The sequence below is a fragment of the Polyodon spathula genome, chromosome 11 (genome assembly GCF_017654505.1).
Source record: "Polyodon spathula isolate WHYD16114869_AA chromosome 11, ASM1765450v1, whole genome shotgun sequence".
Classification (NCBI taxonomy): domain Eukaryota; kingdom Metazoa; phylum Chordata; class Actinopteri; order Acipenseriformes; family Polyodontidae; genus Polyodon; species Polyodon spathula.
This window is the reverse complement of record NC_054544.1, coordinates 560161-585142: the sequence shown is the minus strand read 5'-3', so window position 1 is coordinate 585142 and position 24982 is coordinate 560161. Positions and strand designations below refer to the sequence as shown.

General features: G+C 41.9%; 1 protein-coding gene across 4 annotated transcripts in view; it reads right to left on the bottom strand.

Annotated features, from left to right (window-relative positions):
* Positions 1-24982, bottom strand: part of LOC121322918 — a 54498-nt gene that overhangs the window by 19670 nt on the left and 9846 nt on the right. For all 4 annotated transcript variants that reach the window (XM_041263520.1, XM_041263522.1, XM_041263523.1 and 1 more), the window contains exon 2: positions 3059-3216. The gene's annotated coding sequence lies outside the window, so the exon portion shown is untranslated. The remainder of the gene's footprint in view (positions 1-3058; positions 3217-24982) is intronic.

The following is a 24982-nucleotide window of genomic DNA, read 5'->3' as shown; positions in this document are numbered from 1 at the left end:
ATTGCAAAGCATATGACATGGTTTATTTAGATTTCCAGAAAGCTTTTGACAAAGTCCCGCACAAAAGATTAATTCTCAAACTGAACGCAGTTGGGATTCAAGGAAACACATGTACATGGATTAGGGAGTGGTTAACATGTAGAAAACAGAAAGTACTGATTAGAGGAAAAACCTCAGAATGGAGTGTGGTAACCAGCGGTGTACCACAGGGATCAGTATTAGGTCCTCTGCTATTCCTAATCTACATTAATGATTTAGATTCTGGTATAGTAAGCAAACTTGTTAAATTTGCAGACGACACAAAAGTAGGAGGAGTGGCAAACACTGTTGCAGCAGCAAAGGTCATTCAAAATGATCTAGACAAGATTCAGAACTGGGCAGACACATGGCAAATGACATTTAATAGAGAAAAGTGTAAGGTACTGCACGCAGGAAATAAAAATGTACATTATAAATATCATATGGGAGATATTGAAATTGGAGAAGGAATCTATGAAAAAGACCTAGGAGTTTTTGTTGACTCAGAAATGTCTTCATCTAGACAATGTGGGGAAGCTATAAAAAAGGCTAACAAGATGCTCGGATACATTGTGAAAAGTGTTGAATTTAAATCAAGGGAAGTAATGTTAAAACTGTACAATGCACTAGTAAGACCTCATCTTGAATATTGTGTTCAGTTCTGGTCACCTCGCTATAAAAAAGATATTGCTGCTCTAGAAAGAGTGCAAAGAAGAGCGACCAGAATTATTCCGGGCTTAAAAGGCATGTCATATGCAGACAGGCTAAAAGAATTGAATCTGTTCAGTCTTGAACAAAGAAGACTACGTGGCGACCTAATTCAAGCATTCAAAATTCTAAAAGGTATTGACAGTGTCGACCCAAGGGACTTTTTCAGCCTGAAAAAAGAAACAAGGACCAGGGGTCACAAATGCAGTTTAGAAAAAGGGGCATTCAGAACAGAAAATAGGAGACACTTTTTTACACAGAGAATTGTGAGGGTCTGGAATCAACTCCCCAGTAATGTTGTTGAAGCTGACACCCTGGGATCCTTCAAGAAACTGCTTGATGAGATTTTGGGATCAATAAGCTACTAACAACCAAACGAGCAAGATGGGCCGAATGGCCTCCTCTCGTTTGTAAACTTTCTTATGTTCTTATGTTCTTATGTTCTTATGTAACTGGTATAAATCGGCTGGCTCCAGCCCTGCTGTGCAGTTAATCACCTCTGGGATACTAAGGTCTAATAGAACTAGTTATTGCTGTTATTGCTGAATGAAAATGTTATCACTATATGACATATTAATATAATCTTTACAATTGCAGAGATCAGATTTATTTCACTGTGAATTGCATTCCACATGTACTTTGCATGACATTGTGAACTCTGACTTAACATTATAACAATATACAACCATCAGCAATCTCAGAAACTTGTCTTTGCCTTTGCACTTAAACAAAACAGATCACCTGTCTCTCAGGTTTCTTAGGCTGAGGTTAAAAATACCTTAAGCATCTTTTTCAATGTTTAAGAACTTGAGATAATCATAGCGAATAGCATGATTACTATTAATCCACTCATCCTAACATACACCAGGGCACCTCAGAATGACTGACATGCGACACCTCATTTCTATTGACTTCCTATCCCCATTAATGAAGCTTGGGAAGAGTTTTCATGATTCTGATATTAGTTTTCTGACCCACAATGGAGTTTAGCCAGAGCACGGGGCAGGTCAGTGTTCTTGAAGACAGTGGCACAGGATCTGTGATGTCAAAGCTGAACAGCCAATCATGGCTTTAATCAAACATTTACAATAATATGTCATTTGTAGCATGCATCCCTAGGAAGCTGGTGTGTCTTGTACCGTCATCACAGCATGTGGCAAAGCACACCCTTAAGAGGGATCTGGACTAAATCATTTAAGACTGTTCTTTGATGCCTGCTGTACTCACCCCATTGTAATCCAGTCCTGCGCTCATTCTTTGTGTCTCTGGTTTTGCATGCTTTCTGTACTCACCCCATTGTAATCCGGTCCTGCACTCGTTCTTTGTGTCTCTGGTTTTGCATGCTTTCTGTACTCACCCCATTGTAATCCGGTCCTGCGCTTGTTCTTTGTGTCTCTGGTTTTGCATGCTTTCTGTACTCACCCCATTGTAATCCGGTCCTGCGCTTGTTCTTTGTGTCTCTGATTTTGAATGCTTTCTGTACTCACCCCATTGTAATCCGGTCCTGCGCTTGTTCTTTGTGTCTCTGGTTTTCTGTTCTTTCTGTACTCACCCCATTGTGATCTGGTCCTGTGCTCGTTCTTTGTGTCTCTGGTTTTCTGTTCTTTCTGTACTCACCCCATTGTGATCCAGTCCTGCGCTCGTTCTTTGTGTCTCTGGTTTTGCATGCTTTCTGTACTCACCCCATTGTAATCCGGTCCTGCGCTCGTTCTTTGTGTCTCTGATTTTGCATGCTTTCTGTACTCACCCCATTGTAATCCGGTCCTGCGCTCGTTCTTTGTGTCTCTGGTTTTCTGTTCTTTCTGTACTCACCCCATTGTGATCTGGTCCTGCGCTCATTCTTTGTGTCTGTGATTTTGCATGCTTTCTGTACTCACCCCATTGTAATCCGGTCCTGCGCTCGTTCTTTGTGTCTCTGATTTTGCATGCTTTCTGTACTCACCCCATTGTGATCTGGTCCTGCTCTCGTTCTTTGTGTCTCTGATTTTGCATGCTTTCTGTACTCACCCCATTGTAATGCGGTCCTGCGCTCGTTCTTTGTGTCTCTGGTTTTCTGTTCTTTCTGTACTCACCCCATTGTAATCCGGTCCTGCGCTCGTTCTTTGTGTCTCTGGTTTTCTGTTCTTTCTGTACTCACCCCATTGTGATCCGGTCCTGCGCTCGTTCTTTGTGTCTCTGATTTTGCATGCTTTCTGTACTCACCCCATTGTAATCCGGTCCTGCGCTTGTTCTTTGTGTCTCTGGTTTTCTGTTCTTTCTGTACTCACCCCATTGTAATCCGTTCCTGCGCTCGTTCTTTGTATCTCTGGTTTTGCATGCTTTCTGGACTCACCCCATCGTAATCCGGTCCTGCGCTCGTTCTTTGGGTCTCTCTGGTTTTGTATCAGGTTACTGACTCACTCCCAAGCTCCTGATTTGCTGAAGTGGTTTGGAGTCGTCTCTGGTATAGCACACAGGTACATAGTCTGGAGCGTCCTGAGCTGACCCAGGCTGAAAGAGCAAACAGAAAAGATGTCAATGCAAACCCCTCCAGTGCAATAATCAATCTGCTGCTCTGCAACCCAGATTCCCAGTGAGGCCAAATGGGCTGGTGATTGTGTACAGTTTGAACGGGTATGCAGCATTGAGGCTGGTATGCAGCATTGAGGCTAGTATCCAGCAATGAGACTGGTATCCAGCACTGTGGCTGGTATCCATTATTGAGACTGGTATCCAGCATTGTGGCTGGTATCCAGCAATGTGGCTGGTATCCAACATTGTGGCTGGTATCCAGCATTGTGGCTGGTATCCATCACGGAGACTGGCATCCAGCACAGAGACTGGTATCCAGCATTGAGACTGGCATCCAGCATTGAGGCTGGTATCCAGCACTGAGACTGGTATCCAGCAATGTGGCTGGTATCCAGCACAGAGACTGGCATCCAGCATGGAGACTGGTATCCAGCACTGGGCTGGTATCCAGCACTGAGGCTGGTATCCAGCATTGAGACTGATATCCAGCATTGAGACTGGCATCCAGCATTGAGGCTGGTATCCAGCATTGAGGCTGGCATCCAGCATTGAGACTGGTATCCAGCACGGAGGCTGGTATCCAGTATTACCACTTGGGTTAGCTACAGAATGAATAGCTTTATTAATATAAAAATGTAATCGCTTGAAATTTCAAACCTGGTGAGACGGTATAACCAGACACACTGTCAATGACAGGCCATGAACTGGGAGACCAAAAGTCACCTGCCCAAGATCGACAGATCATTTTGCAGCATCTTTGTGATGTCAATTGTTAAATCAGCACACTGAAAAGTCACTGCACCTGCTCTAGAACAGAGTTTGTCATTTTTCGATCACATCAATCAAAATATAAGTGATAGTTTCTTTTGATGCTCAGTACAGAAAAAGAGAGTGAAGTGACTGAACTTCAATTTAAGCAATGCCAATGTCATTTATGTACCAACCAACATATCATTTAATACTGAACACGAGACAAGACGTGATCTGTACTTAAAGCCTCTGTAGTTTTTCTTCTAATAATAAGGATGAGCAGTAATGGTTTGGAAGCCATGAAATCTTGAATAGCTAGTAAAAGAAATGTAGAAATAAACGTCTTTATATGTTGCACGTTTCTCTTAAGTGATTCTATATCAGCTATGACTGCTATAAGTTAAAGATGATTGAATAACGGCAGATAAAGTTTTGAAAATAAAGTACCGGTGTTTTGTTTTTTTGTTTAACAGTAGCACTGATTCATAATAAGCCATTTAATCAACATTTAAAATGAATAGGAACTAATTCTGAAGTGTAATTGTTAATGAACATGTCTACAAAAGGAATCTCATTATAAATCCTCATTTTCCATTCTACATTTCTTTTGAAATTCTCTTTTTCTGTTTTTGAAGTACCCTTGATAGTGGAGAGGTGTACTTACGAAGGTGGACAGTTTGTGAAGAACGTCATCATTTTCTGTGCTGAGCGTGAGTACTTAAGCATGTTTAACACGCGCACCCTTTCTCTGAACTCTTCACTCTGTGCTTCTGTAAACACTGACACAGACACTGGTAAACTTAGGTATAGACCTGCTCTGAAATCCACACTACTACATACTTTAATGAATTGGCATCTCAGCCCATTGTGTTGAATGGAAAGGCAAGGGCTGGACATGAAGTGCAAACCGTCCGGTTCAAAGAGCAACGCCTCCCCATTCAGCTAAAGAGGGGCTCAGCAGTCAAAAGGCAAATCCGGGTCTTGTGCTTCTGTCAGTAATGTTAATGTTTCTGCAAAGTCCACCATGCAGTCATTACACGCTGTCACTACACGCTGTCATTACACGCTGTCACTACACACTGTCATTACACGCTGTCACTACACGCTGTCACTACACGCTGTCATTACACGCTGTCACTACACGCTGTCATTACACGCTGTCACTACACGCTGTCATTACACGCTGTCACTACACGCTGTCATTACACGCTGTCACTACACGCTGTCATTACACGCTGTCACTACACGCTGTCACTACATGCTGTCACTACACGCTGTCACTACACGCTGTCACTACACGCTGTCACTACACGCTGTCATTACACGCTGTCACTACACGCTGTCACTACACGCTGTCACTACACGCTGTCACTACACGCTGTCACTACACGCTGTCACTACACGCTGTCACTACACGCTGTCACTACACGCTGTCACTACACGCTGTCATTACACGCTGTCATTACACGCAGTCATTACACGCTGTCACTACACGCTGTCATTACACGCTGTCATTACACGCTGTCATTACACGCTGTCATTACACGCTGTCATTACACGCTGTCACTACACGCTGTCATTACACGCTGTCATTACACGCTGTCATTACACGCTGTCATTACACGCTGTCATTACACGCTGTCATTACACGCTGTCATTACAAGCTGTCATTACACGCAGTCATTACACGCTGTCACTACACGCTGTCATTACACGCTGTCATTACACGCTGTCACTACACGCTGTCATTACACGCTGTCACTACACGCTGTCATTACACGCTGTCATTACACGCAGTCATTACACGCTGTCACTACACGCTGTCATTACACGCAGTCATTACACGCTGTCACTACACGCTGTCATTACACGCTGTCACTACACACTGTCATTACACGCTGTCATTACAAGCTGTCATTACACGCAGTCATTACACGCTGTCACTACACGCTGTCATTACACGCAGTCATTACACGCTGTCACTACACGCTGTCACTACACGCTGTCATTACACGCTGTCACTACACGCTGTCACTACACGCTGTCACTACAAGCTGTCAGTTGAAATCAGTAGACTGGCGAGGTGGAGCCCCGTTGTGGTTTGTGGATGTGTACAGTAACAGTGTAAGTAGAGGATTGTGTATGCAATAAAGGCCTGTGTAAAGGATTGTTTATGGAAGCTGTGCACTCTAAATCATTTAGCAATCTGCACATATATTGTGCCTGAGAATTGTTTTCCCTACATTGGTAATTAAACACAATATTAACTTGCAATGGCACTACACTAATGAGGCTCTGCACTGCATAATGGAGTTGAATACTTAACTCCTTTGTGTAACTTACACTGACAGGAAATGAGACTTCCCTGTAATGGCTATTATGCAATAATAAATCAATGAAAATAAATTCCCATTAGACCTGCTCGTCTTAGACCTCATATGAGAGAGATATGAAACCATGGTGACGTTTCAATTGATTGCTTTATTACGTCACTGTGAATAATTACAGTAAGCTTGCTAAGTGGTTCACACACGTAATACACAGTGACACCTGATCTGCAAAAAAATCAAAATGAAATGAAGTGCAATCCAGCCACATATTAACTTCATTCAGTAAAAACATTTTAAAAACTACCAGTGCTTTTTGAAATTTACATTAAAGCTACTTTTCCCTTGAATGTCTGAATATCTGTGTATCCTAGAAGCAGCACAGTGAGAAGCTCTCAATGAGATAATTGCAGAACACAGACATGTGCTTCTCATTGCAATGGTATTTTCTTGTTCAATAATTCACCCATATAAACCCCTTTATATCTGCCGCCCCTCTTTTTAACATCAAATTCATCCCTGTTCCCGTTCATCCCAATCCCAATGCTGCCTCTCTGGCTGCTGCAGCAAGCCGCTAAGCAATCAGGAGGAGTGATGTTCAACAGGCCCCACCCTGTCTAGGGTTTGCAGCTGACTGAATGATGAGTCCTGAATGATGAGGTGCACTTACTGAAGGGCCAACCACCAGATAATTTGCGATTACCAAGAAGATCCAGGTTACACATGTCAGCTATGAAGGACAAACAGTAAAACGGTTACATTGCATAACAGTACATTGGATTTAGCAATGAAATGGTCAAAGAGTAAAATAAATAGGGGGTCCCCGAGTGGCTAACCCAGTTAAAGTGCTGCCGCTGGGAGCGCAGGATGAGTCGCCCAGCTTGGACGGTACCAGTTTGTGCCCAGGCAGTGCAAAGAGGCTGAACTTTACTGGGGACCCTGAGGGGGGGGTCACATTGACTCTGACGCTCCCGGGGTGGGGGATGTGAAACCGGCATGGATTACTTCTCCTCCTCGCGCAGCAGCGAACCCTACTGGCCAGACGCAGAGCACAGTCAGAGTGGATAAGAGGCAGGGCTGGTCTCTGTTCTCCGGGATCGGTAGCCCGCCCACGTCTGCTCTGGATTGATTGGTGTAAAAGCGATCCTGGCTTTAGGCTGTGAGATGGGAGGATGCTCACACGCCCCCAGAACACCTGTGCTATGAGAGGACTCGCGGTGGTGAGGAGAAACAACATTATTGGACATTCCAAATTGAGGGAAAATAAATCATAATTGGTCACGCCAAAACGAAACATAAATAAAAAGTAAAATAAAAAGCCTTCAGACAGACAGTTTGGATGCATCCTCATCTATCCTGAGAGGGTTCGCATTTTAAACTGCTCAACAACAGAAATTTCAACAAAGCCACCAGTGATGCTGGTATTTAACTCTTTATCTGCCATGCTGAGGGGAATGAGACCCATAGCATGGGATTGCTTATCACGTTTCAAGCCACTCTTGAAAGGCGGCTTTGTGTTCCTTCAGCTTTAAACAATCAGAAGACACAGACACTGACATTCTCCTTTATAAAAAAAAATGAAGCCGCCAGCCTAATTAAGCTAACCTTACTTTTACGTGCGGATTGTGTCTCAGTCTTAACACCCTTTTTACAATTCCTAATTAAACACCATTTAATAATGCAGTCTAATTGTATTGAGGCTCAGGACACCCATGCGGACACTGATAAGACTAAATGGAGATGTCTTGTAGGCAACTGAGTAACAAACCCTATGAATTATAATAAATGCATGTAATATGTAATTACTTTTATATATCATTTAATTATCCGATTACCTGAGAGAATGACTGAGAGATTTGGGGGCTCACTCTGGCTGTGCTTTATAAGATTCAGTTAAACGAACCTGACTCTCACACTGAGGAATGATTCAGTTAAAATGACCTGACTCTCACACTGAGGAATGATTCAGTTAAACTGACCTGACTCTCACACTGAGGAATGATTCAGTTAAACTGACCTGACTCTCACACTGAGGAATGACTCAGTTAAAATGACCTGACTCTCACACTGAGGAATGATTCAGTTAAACTGACCTGACTCTCACAATGAGGAATGACTCAGTTAAAATGACCTGACTCTCACAATGAGGAATGATTCAGTTAAACTAACCTGACTCTCACAATGAGGAATGATTCAGTTAATCTGACCTGACTCTCACAATGAGGAATGATTCAGTTAAACTGACCTGACTCTCACAATGAGGAATGATTCAGTTAAACTGACCTGACTCTCACAATGAGGAATGATTCAGTTAAACTGACCTGACTCTCACACTGAGGAATGATTCAGTTAAACTGACCTGACTCTCACAATGAGGAATGATTCAGTTAAACTGACCTGACTCTCACACTGAGGAATGATTCAGTTAAACTGACTCTCACACTGAGGAATGATTCAGTTAAACTGACCTGACTCTCACACTGAGGAATGATTCAGTTAAACTGACCTGACTCTCACACTGAGGAATGATTCAGTTAAACTGACCTGACTTTCACACTGAGGAATGATTCAGTTAAAATGACGTGACTCTCACAATGAGGAATGATTCAGTTAAACTGACTGACTCTCACACTGAGGAATGATTCAGTTAAACTGACCTGACTCTCACACTGAGGAATGATTCAGTTAAACTGACCTGACTCTCACACTGAGGAATGATTCAGTTAAACTGACCTGACTCTCACACTGAGGAATGATTCAGTTAAACTGACCTGACTCTCACAATGAGGAATGATTCAGTTAAACTGACCTGACTCTCACACTGAGGAATGATTCAGTTAAACTGACCTGACTCTCACACTGAGGAATGATTCAGTTAAACTGACCTGACTCTCACACTGAGGAATGATTCAGTTAAAATGACTCTCATACTGAGGAATGATTCAGTTAAACTGACCTGACTCTCACAATGAGGAATGATTCAGTTAAACTGACCTGACTTTCACACTGAGGAATGATTCAGTTAAACTGACCTGACTCTCACACTGAGGAATGATTCAGTTAAACTGACCTGACTCTCACACTGAGGAATGATTCAGTTAAACTGACCTGACTCTCACACTGAGGAATGATTCAGTTAAACTGACCTGACTCTCACACTGAGGAATGATTCAGTTAAACTGACCTGACTCTCACACTGAGGAATGATTCAGTTAAACTGACCTGACTCTCACACTGAGGAATGATTCAGTTAAAATGACCTGACTCTCACACTGAGGAATGACTCAGTTAAACTGACCTGACTCTCACACTGAGGAATGATTCAGTTAAACTGACCTGACTCTCACAATAAGGAATGATTCAGTTAAACTGACTCTCACACTGAGGAATGATTCAGTTAAACTGACCTGACTCTCACACTGAGGAATGATTCAGTTAAAATGACCTGACTCTCACAATGAGGAATGATTCAGTTAAACTGACCTGACTCTCACACTGAGGAATGATTCAGTTAAACTGACCTGACTCTCACACTGAGGAATGATTCAGTTAAACTGACCTGACTCTCACACTGAGGAATGATTCAGTTAAACTGACCTGACTCTCACACTGAGGAATGATTCAGTTAATCTGACCTGACTCTCACACTGAGGAATGATTCAGTTAAACTGACCTGACTCTCACACTGAGGAATGATTCAGTTAAACTGACCTGACTCTCACAGTGAGGAATGATTCAGTTAAACTGACCTGACTCTCACACTGAGGAATGATTCAGTTAAACTGACCTGACTCTCACAGTGAGGAATGATTCAGTTAAACTGACCTGACTCTCACAATGAGGAATGATTCAGTTAAACTGACCTGACTCTCACACTGAGGAATGATTCAGTTAAACTGACTCTCACACTGAGGAATGATTCAGTTAAAATGACCTGACTCTCACACTGAGGAATGACTCAGTTAAAATGACCTGACTCTCACACTGAGGAATGATTCAGTTAAACTGACCTGACTCTCACAATGAGGAATGATTCAGTTAAACTGACCTGACTCTCACACTGAGGAATGATTCAGTTAAACTGACCTGACTCTCACAATGAGGAATGATTCAGTTAAAATGACCTGACTCTCACAATGAGGAATGATTCAGTTAAAATGACCTGACTCTCACAATGAGGAATGATTCAGTTAAACTGACCTGACTCTCACAATGAGGAATGATTCAGTTAAACTGACCTGACTCTCACAATGAGGAATGATTCAGTTAAAATGACCTGACTCTCACAATGAGGAATGATTCAGTTAAACTGACCTGACTCTCACACTGAGGAATGATTCAGTTAAACTGACCTGACTCTCACACTGAGGAATGATTCAGTTAAACTGACCTGACTCTCACACTGAGGAATGATTCAGTTAAACTGACCTGACTCTCACAGTGAGGAATGATTCAGTTAAACTGACCTGACTCTCACAGTGAGGAATGATTCAGTTAAACTGACCTGACTCTCACACTGAGGAATGATTCAGTTAAACTGACCTGACTCTCACACTGAGGAATGATTCAGTTAAAATGACCTGACTCTCACACTGAGGAATGATTCAGTTAAACTGACCTGACTCTCACAATGAGGAATGATTCAGTTAAAATGACCTGACTCTCACACTGAGGAATGATTCAGTTAAACTGACCTGACTCTCACAATGAGGAATGATTCAGTTAAACTGACCTGACTCTCACAATGAGGAATGATTCAGTTAAACTGACCTGACTCTCACAGTGAGGAATGATTCAGTTAAACTGACCTGACTCTCACACTGAGGAATGATTCAGTTAAACTGACCTGACTCTCACAATGAGGAATGATTCAGTTAAACTGACCTGACTCTCACAATGAGGAATGATTCAGTTAAACTGACCTGACTCTCACACTGAGGAATGATTCAGTTAAACTGACCTGACTCTCACACTGAGGAATGATTCAGTTAAACTGACCTGACTCTCACACTGAGGAATGATTCAGTTAAACTGACCTGACTCTCACACTGAGGAATGATTCAGTTAAACTGACCTGACTCTCACACTGAGGAATGATTCAGTTAAACTGACCTGACTCTCACACTGAGGAATGATTCAGTTAAACTGACCTGACTCTCACACTGAGGAATGATTCAGTTAAACTGACCTGACTCTCACACTGAGGAATGATTCAGTTAAACTGACCTGACTCTCACACTGAGGAATGATTCAGTTAAACTGACCTGACTCTCACACTGAGGAATGATTCAGTTAAACTGACCTGACTCTCACACTGAGGAATGATTCAGTTAAACTGACCTGACTCTCACACTGAGGAATGATTCAGTTAAACTGACTCTCACACTGAGGAATGATTCAGTTAATCTGACCTGACTCTCACACTGAGGAATGATTCAGTTAAACTGACCTGACTCTCACACTGAGGAATGATTCAGTTAAAATGACCTGACTCTCACACTGAGGAATGATTCAGTTAAACTGACCTGACTCTCACACTGAGGAATGATTCAGTTAAACTGACCTGACTCTCACACTGAGGAATGATTCAGTTAAACTGACCTGACTCTCACACTGAGGAATGATTCAGTTAAACTGACCTGACTCTCACACTGAGGAATGATTCAGTTAAACTGACCTGACTCTCACACTGAGGAATGATTCAGTTAAACTGACCTGACTCTCACACTGAGGAATGATTCAGTTAAACTGACCTGACTCTCACACTGAGGAATGATTCAGTTAAAATGACCTGACTCTCACAATGAGGAATGATTCAGTTAAAATGACCTGACTCTCACACTGAGGAATGATTCAGTTAAACTGACCTGACTCTCACACTGAGGAATGATTCAGTTAAACTGACCTGACTCTCACACTGAGGAATGATTCAGTTAAACTGACCTGACTCTCACACTGAGGAATGATTCAGTTAAACTGACCTGACTCTCACACTGAGGAATGATTCAGTTAAACTGACCTGACTCTCACAATGAGGAATGATTCAGTTAAACTGACCTGACTCTCACAATGAGGAATGATTCAGTTAAACTGACCTGACTCTCACAATGAGGAATGATTCAGTTAAACTGACCTGACTCTCACACTGAGGAATGATTCAGTTAAACTGACCTGACTCTCACACTGAGGAATGATTCAGTTAAACTGACCTGACTCTCACACTGAGGAATGATTCAGTTAAACTGACCTGACTCTCACACTGAGGAATGATTCAGTTAAAATGACCTGACTCTCACAATGAGGAATGATTCAGTTAAACTGACCTGACTCTCACAATGAGGAATGATTCAGTTAAACTGACCTGACTCTCACAATGAGGAATGATTCAGTTAAACTGACCTGACTCTCACACTGAGGAATGATTCAGTTAAAATGACCTGACTCTCACACTGAGGAATGATTCAGTTAAACTGACCTGACTCTCACAATGAGGAATGATTCAGTTAAACTGACCTGACTCTCACAGTGAGGAATGATTCAGTTAAACTGACCTGACTCTCACAGTGAGGAATGATTCAGTTAAACTGACCTGACTCTCACACTGAGGAATGATTCAGTTAAACTGACCTGACTCTCACAATGAGGAATGATTCAGTTAAAATGACCTGACTCTCACAATGAGGAATGATTCAGTTAAACTGACCTGACTCTCACACTGAGGAATGATTCAGTTAAACTGACATGACTCTCACACTGAGGAATGATTCAGTTAAACTGACCTGACTTTCACACTGAGGAATGATTCAGTTAAAATGACGTGACTCTCACAATGAGGAATGATTCAGTTAAACTGACCTGACTCTCACACTGAGGAATGATTCAGTTAAACTGACCTGACTCTCACACTGAGGAATGACTCAGTTAAACTGACCTGACTCTCACACTGAGGAATGATTCAGTTAAACTGACCTGACTCTCACAATGAGGAATGATTCAGTTAAACTGACCTGACTCTCACAGTGAGGAATGATTCAGTTAAACTGACCTGACTCTCACACTGAGGAATGATTCAGTTAAACTGACCTGACTCTCACACTGAGGAATGATTCAGTTAAACTGACCTGACTCTCACACTGAGGAATGATTCAGTTAAACTGACCTGACTCTCACACTGAGGAATGATTCAGTTAAACTGACCTGACTCTCACAGTGAGGAATGATTCAGTTAAACTGACCTGACTCTCACAATGAGGAATGATTCAGTTAAACTGACCTGACTCTCACAATGAGGAATGATTCAGTTAAACTGACCTGACTCTCACACTGAGGAATGATTCAGTTAAACTGACCTGACTCTCACACTGAGGAATGATTCAGTTAAACTGACCTGACTCTCACAATGAGGAATGATTCAGTTAAACTGACCTGACTCTCACACTGAGGAATGATTCAGTTAAACTGACCTGACTCTCACAATGAGGAATGATTCAGTTAAACTGACTTGACTCACACTGAGGAATGATTCAGTTAAAATGACCTGACTCTCACACTGAGGAATGATTCAGTTAAACTGACCTGACTCTCACACTGAGGAATGATTCAGTTAAACTGACCTGACTCTCACACTGAGGAATGATTCAGTTAAACTGACCTGACTCTCACACTGAGGAATGATTCAGTTAAAATGACCTGACTCTCACACTGAGGAATGATTCAGTTAAACTGACCTGACTCTCACACTGAGGAATGATTCAGTTAAAATGACCTGACTCTCACACTGAGGAATGATTCAGTTAAACTGACCTGACTCTCACACTGAGGAATGATTCAGTTAAACTGACCTGACTCTCACACTGAGGAATGATTCAGTTAAACTGACCTGACTCTCACACTGAGGAATGATTCAGTTAAAATGACTCTCATACTGAGGAATGATTCAGTTAAAATGACCTGACTCTCACACTGAGGAATGATTCAGTTAAACTGACCTGACTCTCACACTGAGGAATGATTCAGTTAAACTGACCTGACTCTCACACTGAGGAATGATTCAGTTAAAATGACCTGACTCTCACAATGAGGAATGATTCAGTTAAACTGACCTGACTCTCACACTGAGGAATGATTCAGTTAAACTGACCTGACTCTCACACTGAGGAATGATTCAGTTAAACTGACCTGACTCTCACACTGAGGAATGACTCAGTTAAAATGACCTGACTCTCACACTGAGGAATGATTCAGTTAAACTGACCTGACTCTCACACTGAGGAATGATTCAGTTAAAATGTCGTGACTCTCACACTGTAACTGATGTATAAATCCAAACAAGAATCTTTTTTTTGGTTTTTGTTTGCATTCTGTGAAATGAATAAATAGGTTCACAGCAAGCTTGCTTTATAATAGCCAGGCTCACATTTAACAAAGCCTCCAATTTAATACAATAGCTCTGTTCTGCTGTGAGTTACACCCAGACTACATAGAATAACACACTGAGGCCTGGGTAGCGCCTCTCTCTTGGTGGTTACTGCTTTGCTAAGCAATCTGTCAAATGTTTAGTCAGTACCGAAAGCAAAGCAGTGATTACTCTCCTTGTTTAATCTCAGCATCTGGTCCACTACAACTATACAGTACATACGATAGGGCTGCTTTTCAGATTTTCTATTAAAAAGGTATTTGAGAAAAAATCTGTCCCCATAGGCGTTAAAGTATAGTAGCCCTAAAGCTGCAGAATTTACCCAGCCATAAAACATCTGTTCTTCATTCAGTGCACCAGTACAGCGATACAGCGCTGCCTGTATATAAGATCTATGTGAGCCATATTGTCTTGAATGGATCACAAGCCGAAATATATTACCCTGAATCCCACATTCACACAGTCTCCCTGAAATATATTACCCTGAATCCCACATTCACACAGTCTCCCTGAAATATATTACCCTGAATCCCACATTCACACAGTCTCCCTGAAATATATTACCCTGAATCCCACATTCACACAGTCTCCCTGAAATATATTACCCTGAATCCCACATTCACACAGTCTCCCTGAAATATATTACCCTGAATCCCACATTCACACAGTCTCCCTGAAATATATTACCCTGAATCCCACATTCACACAGTCTCCCTGAAATATATTACCCTGAATCCCACATTCACACAGTCTCCCTGAAATATATTACCCTGAATCCCACATTCACACAGTCTCCCTGAAATATATTACCCTGAATCCCACATTCACACAGTCTCCCTGAAATATATTACCCTGAATCCCACATTCACACAGTCTCCCTGAAATATATTACCCTGAATCCCACATTCACACAGTCTCCCTGAAATATATTACCCTGAATCCCACATTCACACAGTCTCCCTGAAATATATTACCCTGAATCCCACATTCACACAGTCTCCCTGAAATATATTACCCTGAATCCCACATTCACACAGTCTCCCTGAAATATATTACCCTGAATCCCACATTCACACAGTCTCCCTGAAATATATTACCCTGAATCCCACATTCACACAGTCTCCCTGAAATATATTACCCTGAATCCCACATTCACACAGTCTCCCTGAAATATATTACCCTGAATCCCACATTCACACAGTCTCCCTGAAATATATTACCCTGAATCCCACATTCACACAGTCTCCCTGAAATATATTACCCTGAATCCCACATTCACACAGTCTCCCTGAAATATATTACCCTGAATCCCACATTCACACAGTCTCCCTGAAATATATTACCCTGAATCCCACATTCACACAGTCTCCCTGAAATATATTACCCTGAATCCCACATTCACACAGTCTCCCTGAAATATATTACCCTGAATCCCACATTCACACAGTCTCCCTGAAATATATTACCCTGAATCCCACATTCACACAGTCTCCCTGAAATATATTACCCTGAATCCCACATTCACACAGTCTCCCTGAAATATATTACCCTGAATCCCACATTCACACAGTCTCCCTGAAATATATTACCCTGAATCCCACATTCACACAGTCTCCCTGAAATATATTACCCTGAATCCCACATTCACACAGTCTCCCTGAAATATATTACCCTGAATCCCACATTCACACAGTCTCCCTGAAATATATTACCCTGAATCCCACATTCACACAGTCTCCCTGAAATATATTACCCTGAATCCCACATTCACACAGTCTCCCTGAAATATATTACCCTGAATCCCACATTCACACAGTCTCCCTGAAATATATTACCCTGAATCCCACATTCACACAGTCTCCCTGAAATATATTACCCTGAATCCCACATTCACACAGTCTCCCTGAAATATATTACCCTGAATCCCACATTCACACAGTCTCCCTGAAATATATTACCCTGAATCCCACATTCACACAGTCTCCCTGAAATATATTACCCTGAATCCCACATTCACACAGTCTCCCTGAAATATATTACCCTGAATCCCACATTCACACAGTCTCCCTGAAATATATTACCCTGAATCCCACATTCACACAGTCTCCCTGAAATATATTACCCTGAATCCCACATTCACACAGTCTCCCTGAAATATATTACCCTGAATCCCACATTCACACAGTCTCCCTGAAATATATTACCCTGAATCCCACATTCACACAGTCTCCCTGAAATATATTACCCTGAATCCCACATTCACACAGTCTCCCTGAAATATATTACCCTGAATCCCACATTCACACAGTCTCCCTGAAATATATTACCCTGAATCCCACATTCACACAGTCTCCCTGAAATATATTACCCTGAATCCCACATTCACACAGTCTCCCTGAAATATATTACCCTGAATCCCACATTCACACAGTCTCCCTGAAATATATTACCCTGAATCCCACATTCACACAGTCTCCCTGAAATATATTACCCTGAATCCCACATTCACACAGTCTCCCTGAAATATATTACCCTGAATCCCACATTCACACAGTCTCCCTGAAATATATTACCCTGAATCCCGCATTCACACAGTCTCCCTGAAATATATTACCCTGAATCCCACATTCACACAGTCTCCCTGAAATATATTACCCTGAATCCCACATTCACACAGTCTCCCTGAAATATATTACCCTGAATCCCACATTCACACAGTCTCCCTGAAATATATTACCCTGAATCCCACATTCACACAGTCTCCCTGAAATATATTACCCTGAATCCCACATTCACAGTCTCCCTGAAATATATTACCCTGAATCCCACATTCACACAGTCTCCCTGAAATATATTACCCTGAATCCCACATTCACACAGTCTCCCTGAAATATATTACCCTGAATCCCACATTCACACAGTCTCCCTGAAATATATTACCCTGAATCCCACATTCACACAGTCTCCCTGAAATATATTACCCTGAATCCCACATTCACACAGTCTCCCTGAAATATATTACCCTGAATCCCACATTCACACAGTCTCCCTGAAATATATTACCCTGAATCCCATATTCACAGTCTCCCTGAAATATATTACCCTGAATCCCACATTCACACAGTCTCCCTGAAATATATTACCCTGAATCCCACATTCACACAGTCTCCCTGAAATATATTACCCTGAATCCCACATTCACACAGTCTCCCTGAAATATATTACCCTGAATCCCACATTCACACAGTCTCCCTGAAATATATTACCCTGAATCCCACATTCACACAGTCTCCCTGAAATATATTACCCTGAATCCCACATTCACACAGTCTCCCTGAAATATATTACCCTGAATCCCACATTCACACAGTCTCCCTGAAATATATTACCCTGAATCCCACATTCACACAGTCTCCCTGAAATATATTACCCTGAATCCCACATTCACACAGTCTCCCTGAAATATATTACCCTGAATCCCACATTCACACAGTCTCCCTGAAATATATTACCCTGAATCCCACATTCACACAGTCTCCCTGAAATATATTACCCTGAATCCCACATTCACACAGTCTCCCTGAAATATATTACCCTGAATCCCACATTCACACAGTCTCCCTGAAATATATTACCCTGAATCCCACATTCACACAGTCTCCCTGAAATATATTACCCTGAATCCCACATTCACACAGTCTCCCTGAAATATATTACCCTGAATCCCACATTCACACAGTCTCCCTGAAATATATTACCCTGAATCCCACATTCACACAGTCTCCCTGAAATATATTACCCTGAATCCCACATTCACACAGTCTCCCTGAAATATATTACCCTGAATCCCACATTCACACAGTCTCCCTGAAATATATTACCCTGAATCCCACATTCACACAGTCTCCCTGAAATATATTACCCTGAATCCCACATTCACACAGTCTCCCTGAAATATATTACCCTGAATCCCACATTCACACAGTCTCCCTGAAATATATTACCCTGAATCCCACATTCACACAGTCTCCCTGAAATATATTACCCTGAATCCCACATTCACACAGTCTCCCTGAAATATATTACCCTGAATCCCACATTCACACAGTCTCCCTGAAATATATTACCCTGAATCCCACATTCACACAGTCTCCCTGAAATATATTACCCTGAATCCCACATTCACACAGTCTCCCTGAAATATATTACCCTGAATCCCACATTCACACAGTCTCCCTGAAATATATTACCCTGAATCCCACATTCACACAGTCTCCCTGAAATATATTACCCTGAATCCCACATTCACACAGTCTCCCTGAAATATATTACCCTGAATCCCACATTCACACAGTCTCCCTGAAATATATTACCCTGAATCCCACATTCACACAGTCTCCCTGAAATATATTACCCTGAATCCCACATTCACACAGTCTCCCTGAAATATATTACCCTGAATCCCACATTCACACAGTCTCCCTGAAATATATTACCCTGAATCCCACATTCACACAGTCTCCCTGAAATATATTACCCTGAATCCCACATTCACACAGTCTCCCTGAAATATATTACCCTGAATCCCACATTCACACAGTCTCCCTGAAATATATTACCCTGAATCCCACATTCACACAGTCTCCCTGAAATATATTACCCTGAATCCCACATTCACACAGTCTCCCTGAAATATATTACCCTGAATCCCACATTCACACAGTCTCCCTGAAATATATTACCCTGAATCCCACATTCACACAGTCTCCCTGAAATATATTACCCTGAATCCCACATTCACACAGTCTCCCTGAAATATATTACCCTGAATCCCACATTCACACAGTCTCCCTGAAATATATTACCCTGAATCCCACATTCACACAGTCTCCCTGAAATATATTACCCTGAATCCCACATTCACACAGTCTCCCTGAAATATATTACCCTGAATCCCACATTCACACAGTCTCCCTGAAATATATTACCCTGAATCCCATATTCACAGTCAAATATCCCTGAATCCCACATTCACACAGTCTCCCTGAAATATATTACCCTGAATCCCACATTCACACAGTCTCCCTGAAATATATTACCCTGAATCCCACATTCACACAGTCTCCCTGAAATATATTACCCTGAATCCCACATTCACACAGTCTCCCTGAAATATATTACCCTGAATCCCATATTCACAGTCTCCCTGAAATATATTACCCTGAATCCCACATTCACACAGTCTCCCTGAAATATATTACCCCGAATCCCACATTCACACAGTCTCCCTGAAATATATTACCCTGAATCCCATATTCACAGTCTCCCTGAAATATATTACCCTGAATCCCACATTCACAGTCTCCCTGAAATATATTACCCTGAATCCCACATTCACACAGTCTCCCTGAAATATATTACCCTGAATCCCACATTCACACAGTCTCCCTGAAATATATTACCCTGAATCCCACATTCACAGTCTCCCTGAAATATATTACCCTGAATCCCGTATTCACACAGTCTCCCTGAAATATATTACCCTGAATCCCATATTCACAGTCTCCCTGAAATATATTACCCTGAATCCCACATTCACACAGTCTACACAAGAACCTATTTCCAAACCTCGACAGTTTTTTAAACAAAATCTGATCTGCACTAGATTTGACAGAGAACCCCACATTTAAAACGATCACTTATCACAGCTGCTGATACAGATTGTTTCTCTCTAATCATTTCTGTAGGGCTGTCACCATGTTTCCTGACTCCTCTTCTTTAATAGCAATGGAAACTGCATTACCCTTGTTCCTCTCAATCAATAAAAAACATGAAATTAATTTGCTGTGTTTGAACAATCAATATCGCTTTTCACTGGTAGTACATTGCATTGGCAGAAGTAAGAATGTACAGAATATCTTTTGTTGCACAGAAACTCAGAACAAACAGTTCAAACCTGGCGATAAAACGCCCAAGCAAGACATTGAAGTTTGAGATTCAGTATGCAGAATAATTCAAAAGCAGGAAGGAGGTTTGTTATAGTAATCAAGTATCAGGGACAGTTGTGCAATGTCTCAGCTTTTATGAAAGCCACCTTCAGCCCAATTGCAAACTGTTCAAATCAGTTTTACACAGCTGAAAACAAGCTGGTAACCAAACCTGTTATGTAACATGCACCTACTACTGTACAACCTCAGCTTAGAGCTATCCTTCACAGACTTACTGCAGCCTTCAACGCAGCTAAAACAAAGACAATTCTTCATGGTAAAAACAAACGCCCCAACATCGCTCATTTATTATACAACTGAAATATATTCTCTACTGTATAAAGCACCTATATACAATACATGAGCATGCACTGTGGAGCAGACCCTTTCCTTGTTGAAATACAGATTTAGCACACAAGCCAAAGCAAACTCGCCATATATTATTTAAGCAATAACACGGGACGAGGCCGGCACATGGATCATGCATGGATAAAGCACATTGTCACTACCCTGAAGGAGCTTACTTAATAACTTCAAACGTTAATAACATCAACGTAATTCCCTTTGTATTTGTATGGGATGTATTGAAATATTTGCTTTGTTTTTAAGAGTGCAGCATGTATACCTGAGCTTAGAATAAATGATTAGATCCCTAATGTTTCTAATTTTATTTCAGATACAGTAATAAATCATAAAATACTCTTAGTCTAAAATAAATGTAGTCACAACATCTTCAAACTCTCATAAACAATTAGGCGTTTCCCAGGGTTAATTTGGAAAGTCTGTTCAGCATACTGACTATTATCTATGAATGGTGTATTCAAAGTTTGCAGTACTATTAAACGTGACCCAGTTTCTGACACTAAAGAGATCAGATCTCTTCTACACTGAACAGCATCTGTAAACAGTTTTCATTTCTGTGACCCAATACATGAAGTAGGTTTAAACTACTGTTTTAATTGACTCTGGTCCCTGGTTATAAGGAGCCACACAAGTCCTACACACAGCTGACTTTGCCATGCTTTGCTGCTGGTGACTCTCGCCTCCTCTCTGGCAGTGGAGCTTTGGGAAGGACAGTTAATACCTTCTGAGTCACGTCTTAATCCCTCAATTGGACGTTTTTTTTAACCCTAAAGCTGAAGGAACACAAAGTCACTTTGTGGTTAGAAACTTGGTTTCAGGTCACTGCACAGCACAACAGGGGAGACTTGGGGTTTGATACAGCAAAGTTGCCTCAAAATAGGTCTCCTGGAACCAGGTTTCAAGACACTGTTCCTGAAAAAGTGGCTTTGTGTTCCTTCACCTTAAAAAGGATTTTCACCCACCTGACGGACAGGTGCCAAGGCACAAACCTAAACTGAGTCGACTCGACAAATACTGTATCCCCTGGACACACAGGCCTTCACAGAGAACAGCCCTCCACACACACACTATCCACTGAACACAGAGAACAGCCCTCCACACACACTATCCATTGAACACAGAGAACAGCCCTCCACACACACACTATCCACTGAACACAGAGAACAGCCCTCCACAAACACACACTATCCACTGAACACAGAGAACAATCCTCCACACTCACACTATCCACTGAACAGAGAACAGCCTTCCACACACACACTATTCACTGAACACAGAGAACAGCCCTCCACACACACACTATCCACTGAACAGAGAACAGCCTTCCACACACACTATTCACTGAACACAGAGAATAGCCCTCTACACACACACTATTCACTAAACAGAGAACAGTCCTCCACACACTATCCACTGAACACAGAGAACAGCCCTCCACACACAATATTCACTGAACACAGAGAACAGCCCTCCACACACACTATCCACTGAACATAGAGAACAGCCCTCTACACACACACTATTCACTAAACAGAGAACAGTCCTCCTCTGCTTGGTCCTCAGTAATAAAACATATTTTAAGAAAGTTGTTTCAAACCAGCTTTGTGGAGCAATTGATTTTTTTCTTTCCAGCGCTGTCTTTTCCTCAGTCGAATCGTTTTAACATTTCCAACCTTGCCATCGGCTGAAAAGCTCAGCTGCAGTAGCAGCAGCAGCCCACATGGCTAGTTCAGTGCCCCCTCCCCATGGAAACACCATTCCCCTTGATCAGAGCATGGATTCAGTGGGAGTCAGTCCTGGAGTGGAATGGGATTCAGTGGGAGTCAGTCCTGGAGTGGAATGGGATTCAGTGGGAGTCAGTCCTGGAGTGGAGTGGGAGTCAGTCCTGGAGTGGAATGGGATTCAGTGGCAGTCAGTCCTGGAGTGGAATGGGATTCAGTGGGAGTCAGTCCTGGAGTGGAGTGGGAGTCAGTGGGAGTCAGTCCTGGAGTGTAATGGGATTCAGTGGGAGTCAGTCCTGGAGTGGAATGGGATTCAGTGGGAGTCAGTCCTGGAGTGGAATGGGATTCAGTGGGAGTCAGTCCTGGAGTGGAATGGGATTCAGTGGGAGTCAGTCCTGGAGTGGAATGGGATTCAGTGGGAGTCAGTCCCCTCCGAAGGTAGCGTGGCTATGGCTGCTTTTATTTGCCAGTGCAGCTCCTGACCTCTTTGCTGGAACAGGACTGCCCAGTCCGTTCTTCACGGGTCTCTTTAACCCTTTGAGATACACTGACAGAGTGAATCCGCGCCTTGCAGGTAACCCCTTAATAACTCTCTGTGGTCACACGGCCCCACCAATAAAAAAATATTGATAGTTTTTCTACTGTAACAGAGGAGCCACTGTTGTTATTTACATGATGGTTTGAGACACTGAAATTGAATCAATACCATACTGCCGGCCTTCAGTTAGAAGCTACATTCCTCACATTGCAACTTACAGGCAAGGTATCTTTTGTTCACTTATGGAGAGCAGGGAGTGGGGGGATGGGGGATGGAATAAAACATGAGGACTTATACAAATTCAACGCACGCTCATAAAGAGAGACTGATTCATGCAGGTGAGCTACAATAACCTAATGGATATGTTAATAGGAAGTAAAACCAATTGCTGTTGGGAATTCTTCATTAAATAAATGAGGAGGTATAGAGGAAACAGTCATTTTCTAAACATGTCACTGGTTAAACAAGGGATAAAACAATAGGTCCTTAATTGTACAAATTGTATATACTGAATGTATTAACATAGACAGAGAGAACCTACATGATGTGCCCACAAAGCACAGTTATTCTGATGGACTGTAATCTACATGCCTAAGTGACCATTTGACTACCCAGCTTGTCTGTTTAAAACAGCCACGATGCTGATCTGTGTTGAATCGAAGCAGCTCCTTTTAATTTTGCCTTGATGTTAAACTCTTCCTTTCCAATGCAGATTATTAGACTGGGGTTTTAGTCACAGAACACTGGGAGTCGGAAAAGCCAGACTGATGTTGCTGTAGTGAAGGTAATAAATCAACAGTCTGAAGTGAGTGATGTGATTAAAAATGGTTTTTAATTTGCTGCAGCACACCCTCTCAGCATTTGAATGCACTAGCTTGCTGACACTTTTACCTCTTTTAATTCTGTAAGTCTGTTTAGTTGCCGAGGAGAGTCAGCAAATAAAGTCTATACAGGGAGCTGGTCTGACTCAGAAATAGACACTGCATTACAATGGAATCCAGTTTTGTGGCTGGAATAGGATTTAACAGGGCCATGCTATAACTAGGTACCATAAATACTTCTCAAAGGGGGCTGAAACCTAGCAACAAGGAAACTAGTCTACCGTAAGAGACACTTACTGATGCACACTGACATCTTCATTGTAACAAATAAACATTGCAATATTGCCAAGATGTGTGTACTTGAAGATACTCTGAAAACAGCAATGCTATAAGAAATGCTACTGGAACAGAGAAAAGTGAGAGAGAGTTTGTGTTGCGTAGGTAAAGCAAATAGAGCAGCACATTCCTCTAATGAGGACTATGGATTGTGAACAGGGTCAGGTTAATTCCTGTTCTTCAAGACAAATTCTGATTTCAATTCCATTTACCATTCCTTTGATATTTTAGATTGCTCACCTGCTTTCATCTGAAGCCAATTTAATAGACAAACAGTAACTTCAATTGAAGTAATTTTATTGCCATTGTGAGAAGCTTGTTTTAACAGAATAATGCATATTGCAATTTTGGTCAGTGACGTGTTTGAATTGATTATATGGGAATGGGAATGGAAACCAGGACTGGAAACGGAAACTGAGTTGAAGAGCAGGAACTGGAAACGGAAACAGAGTTGAAGAGCAGGAATTGGAAACGGGAACAGAGTTG